Below are 6,000 nucleotides of genomic sequence, written 5' to 3'. Positions count from 1 at the left end.
AGAAGAAATCACAAAGTTAATTAGAAAACATTTTAACTGTATGAAAATGGAAATACAATATGACAAGTTTTGTGAAATGCAGATAAAGCAGTACTCAGAGGAAAGTTTATAACATTAAATTCTTATGTTAGGAAAAAAAGGGAATATATCCAAACAATGATCTAAGCTTCCATCTTAAGAAATTAAGAAAAGAAGAGAAAATTAAACTGAAGTAAGCAGAAGAAAGTTTATAATAAAGATCAGAGCAGAAGATGATAAAATATACAACAGAAAAATACCGGGGAAAATCAAGGAAATAAAAAACTGCTTCTCTGAAAATAACAAGAAAATTGAGCAATCTCTAGTCAAACTTACAAGGAAAAAAAGAGAAGACACAAATTACCAATATCATGAATGAGAAACAGGACATCACAACTGATTCTATAGCCATTAAAAGACAAATAAGGTAGTTTTATGAACAACTATATGCCAAATAATTTGATAAAATTATATAACTAAGATAAAATGGGCAATTTCCTTAACTCACATGAACTACCAAAACTCACTAAAGTAGAAATAGATAAGCTGAATGTTCCTATATTTATTACATAAATTGAATTTATAACTTTAAAACATCCTGCAAAGAAAACTTCAGGCCCAGATGGCTTCACTGATGAATTCTCTATTTAAAAAGGAAATGAAACCAATTCTAACTGCAATTTAAACAATGAAACCCTCATTACCTTGATACACAAAAAAAAAAACAAACAGAAAAAGGAACCATAAGAATGTTCACTCTTACCACTTTTATTCAATATTATAGTGGATATCCTAGCCAGCGTAACCAGGCAAAAAAAGAAATAAAAGTCAAAAAAATTCTTTGAAAGGTAAAGCAGCCTATATTTGCAGACAGCATGATCACCTTTATTGAAAACCCTAAGGAATCTACAAAAAAGATACAGAACTAATAAGTGAGTGTAGCAAAGCCAAAAGATACAAAGCAAAATCAGTTGTATTTCTATGTACTAGCAAATTGCAAAAATCAACTGCATTTCCATATACTAGCATTGAACAATCAGAATCTGAAATCACAATAATACAGTTAGGCAGTTTCTTAAAAAATTGAACATTCACATGCCATACAACCAAGCCATTCTACTTCTAGGTATTTACCCAAGAGAAACAAAAGCATATGTCCACACAGAGACTCGTACACAAATGTTCATCACAGCTTTATTTGTAATCGCCGTAAACTGGAAACAACCCAGTGTCCATCAAGGGGTGAAGAAAGAAACAAATCCTGGTGTATTCATACAATAAGATGAAATAAATTATTCATACATGTAATAACATGGATGAATCTTGAAAGCATTACATTTTGTGAAAGAAGCCAAAAGAGAGTAATATTGGATGATGCAATTTACATAAAATTCTACAGCATACAAACTAATCTATAAGGATAGAAGGCAGCTTAGAGGTTGTCTGGGGCTAGGGTTGGAGGAAGGAATCTACCTACCGCAAAGGGGATGAGGAAATTTTGAAGGGTAATGGAAATGTTCTTTGTCTTGATTGTGATGATGGTTTCATGAGTGTATAAATAAGTTGAAACTGATCAAATTATACACATTACATATGTGCAGTTTGTTGTACTTCAATTATACTTCAATAAATGTGTGAAAATGAATAATTGAAGCGGTAGAAAAATAAAGAAAATAATTCAATTTAAAATATAATTTAAAATACAAAATACAAAAGTGATAAATTTAAAATGTGTGAGACCTTCACACTGAAGACTACAAAACATTATTGAAAGATACTAAAGATGCCGTAAGTAAATACTTATATACTACATTCTTGGATTGAAAGAATCAATGTTGTTAAAACATCAGTTCTCCCCAAATTAATCTATAGGTTCAATGCAATCCCACTCAAACGCAACAGATTTTTTTTCAGAAATTGATGAATTGATTGTAAAATATATTCAAAATGCTAAGGACCTAGAATGTTCAAAACAGTTTTGAAAACAAAAAAGTTAGAGGACTTACACTTACCTGATTTTAAGAATTATAATAAAGCTACCATAATCATGATATTGGTATAAAAATTAATATATAGATCAATGGAACAGAATAGAAGTCCAGAAATGGACCAACACATATAGCATGATCTGTTGATATTTGACAAAGGTGCTAAGGCAATTCAATGTAGGAAATTGATTCTCAGTGTGCTAGGACAATTGGAAATTGAATATTCACATGCAAAATATCTAAAAGACATAAGACCACAACTCTGGACCCTTACCTCCGTAAAAACATTAACTTGAAATGGATCATAGACCCAAATTTAAAAGTTAAAACTATGAAGTTTTCACAAGAAAATTTTAGGCACCTTAGGTCAGGCAAGATTAACTAAATAAGACTTAAAAATTACAGACTACAAAAAAAATTATAAATTATAATTTATCAAAATTAAAAATTTCTTGTTCAGAAGACATTGTTAAAAAAAATGTAAGGGCAAGCTATGTCTTACTCCAGAACTATAAACTCAGTATTTCCAGAGACGGGGTTCCGCACATCATTTTGAACCATGACTAATGAGAATTAGTGCCTTAACTTCTTAAAAATAAAAACCTGATTATTCATTATACCATATTGGTGGCCTCCATATAGGACCAAAGAAGAGCCATATGAAGAAATAGAAGCCATATTTTCTAAAGGAAATTAGACCTAGAGAAGAGATGGTTAAGGGATCGATTAACATTGGCCTGCAAGTGCGTGAATGATCTCTGTTCAGTGATCTGGACACAAATGCAGGAAATTAAAAGAATGGAAAAATGAAATATGAGAAGTTTAGGCTAAAAATAAAAACTAGTTCTTGATAGTCAGCTTCCAAACGAGGTCATGGAATCTCCTCAAATGTCCATTAAGTTATCACTCAGTAGATAAAATGATCCTAACCACGAGGAGATAATCTAGGAAAATTAAGTTTCTCTCAAGGGGATTAGACTCAAGGGGGCCATTCTGTGAAGCTGACAATAGTGATATCAAAGTCCATTTGCCAAGAAGTACCCATCCACAAGTTGGGTGTCAAGAAAATCCCTACACAAACACAACCTATATCTTTCTGTCCCCTTGCTAAGTTGTATGATGTTAACGTAATATTGAAAAACTACAATGCTACAGTTTCCTCTGTGTCAGTCTACTTATAAGCAAAGAGTAGTAGAGAGTAAGAAGAGAAATGAGGAAAAGTTTTTAAACTGTTTGAATTTATGTGTTTCAGAAACAAGATCTCCCTAGGTCCCAAGATTATGTGCCATGTCTGTCTGCTTTGACTGAATAATGGTTTTCAGACATAGGGTAAAATCGAGATAATAATCAACCCCAGAAACCAATTTAATAACAAGAACGAAATAGCTGAGAGTTTGTTTACACTGTATATCCTGACTTCCCCCACCTGAATGTGGGAAATCAGGATGTATGCATCTGAAGGAATATCACAAAGCAGGCACTTTGAAAATAATTATTTTATTATCACAGAAGTAACGTATGCTCATTTTAGAAAATAGAGCTAAACACAAAAAAGGAAAATAAAAATTATTTATAGTTCCACCACCCAGAGACAATTACTACTAATACTTGGGTATCAACCGTCTATGCCCCTGACCCATCCATAACACCAAAATGGAAACAGGCAGTGCATATTGTTTGGGATCTTGAGAAGTACATTCTCCTGTTAATGTATGGATGCCCCCACTGTTCTAGCTACTAGGCAGGATGAGATTCAGCAAGACTTAATTAAACATGTAGGCCCCAAGAAATATATCAGCAGAGTCCTAGCCAAAAAGACTTCACTTCCACCAAATCTGTCTGTTGAGTTTGGTAACCTGATTTATCTAATTGCAACAACCATAATTTAATTGTGTCTCTTCTTACTTGTCACTTGGTATTATAAACATAGGGACACCATTTTTAATGGAAATGTCTTACTTTTCCTTCATCCCCAATTCTGCCCATTGGAAACTAGAATTTCCCACTTAGTTGCAAAATGAATATTAATTATTAGTAGAGGTCAAAGGATCAAAATGTACAATCCTCACAGAAATTCAAATTCCTTCTCTACTTTTGCATGAGTCTTTGTCCCTAAACTGTACCAGTAATAACTTTCTTGTATTAAAAAAATACTATTCCAACAGGAACTATTATTGTTGCTCATTCTTGCTGTCCTTTTTCCATGACCACAGGGAGCCAAATTACTAATTCTTTATTGGACTTGTCATTGGAAGTGGTGCCAACACGGAATTGGAAAGAGAAAACAATTGAGCTTCCTAAGTAGAACACAGAGCACAAATCCTCGAATGAGCTCTAATAATTAAGGCATCTTGTAAAGGGCTTCAATGACAGGATAAACTCATCTGTCCCTAGCACAGAACCCATATCAATTACCCTGGGCTTGGGGAGGCTGGTACACAACAAAGGGAATCAAAATATAGAGGCTGACAGTCCAGACAAAGCCTGACTCTGGTCAAAGGCAGCCTCTCCAAGTGCTATCTTTAAGCCAAGTGGCTTAAAATAAGCTTAAATACCAATAGGGGGTTAATTTGAGACCAATTTGACTTTATTCCTGAATTAATGCTTTTAAAAATCTGCTTTTATAATTTCTGCTTATCAAGGATTGCCCTTCTGGTATAAAAACTGAGCCAAGACTCAGTTATCAAATACTATGAAGGGTTCTGTTAATTAGATAGTTTATCTGTGATGAGTTGTTGACACTCAGATGATGTGTGTTAAATAATTTTAAAATATTCTGTGGGGCACTAACTTGGTGGCTAAAAGCATTGTTCTTCCATTTTTCAGACCCTGCTTTGAGTCAAACTAGAAGATCTTAGTAAAAATTAATGTGATGGTTATAACACATTTCTTAAATACAGAATCATTCATACCTCAAAATTATACATATGAGAGAATAAATCTTCTGGCACTCTTTATTAGGCTGCTTTAGACCATTCTAACTAATTCAGCCTCTTTCACATGCTGGTTGGTCTTTAACTGCTCAGTACAGACTGCCAGGAAATTCATCATTGCTGTTATTAAACACAATTCTCAAGATTTGCTCTTTTCATAGTGTTTCTTTTTTTCGTGATTTTTCCTCTGGTGTCTCTTTCCACCTCCAAATCAGGCAACCCAGGAGAAATCTCAGAAACTGAAATATTTTTTCCCATGTAGGCAAATTAAAACTCTAGCTGTTAAGGGTTTTTCTTTCTGTCTGTCAAGTTTCTTTTTCTAGTCATAGTCTGTGATGGCAGAGGCCAAGAGCAGTCCACAGGGAATGGCTTGAAGCAGTAGAACAAGCTGGTATCTTTGTATTTTCTAGAAGAAAAGATATTGGACATCCGTCTTTAACATCAGGAAAGCTGCTAATTAATTAACTGATAATTGTTAAGAGCATAAATCATTCCTTATTTCTAGAATTTCATTTTAAGCTCCCTCTTAAATACTGATTTTATTTACAACTTTATTTCTTTAAATTTTTGCTACTTTTCTTCCTCACTAACTCTTTAAGACACAGGGTATACTTGAATAATTGTGACTCGTGGAATCCAGAGTCCTAAGTTTTCCTAGTTTTTTATTTTAATTAATAGCTATAGAATGTGTTCAACCAGTATATACACAATTCACAAAAAGAGATGGTTCTTCCAGGGTGATGAAGTTCTCTGGAAGTCACCAAACTTGCAGGAATCCTGAGTTCATGTCCCAGTGTTATTACTATCTGTGTGGCCTCAGGCAAATTGACTCCCAAGGCCTTGGTTTTTATAGTATTTGTAAAATAAGGATATTAGACTCCTAAAAATGCTTTTTCTAGTTCTAATATTCTATGATTCTCTTCATCAGAGGAAGCTACTGTTGTGAAAGAATAAAAATGGAGTTGAGTTCACATGAGGAATACTTGGCAAGCAGTCATTCTAAACTGGTTTTGTTCACTTTCTTCAAAAGAAGTCTTGAAGAAAATTATCAACAAAGGAAG

Source organism: Equus quagga, chromosome 2 (genome assembly GCF_021613505.1).
Source record: "Equus quagga isolate Etosha38 chromosome 2, UCLA_HA_Equagga_1.0, whole genome shotgun sequence".
NCBI lineage: Eukaryota > Metazoa > Chordata > Mammalia > Perissodactyla > Equidae > Equus > Equus quagga.
This window is presented reverse-complemented; position numbering follows the sequence as displayed.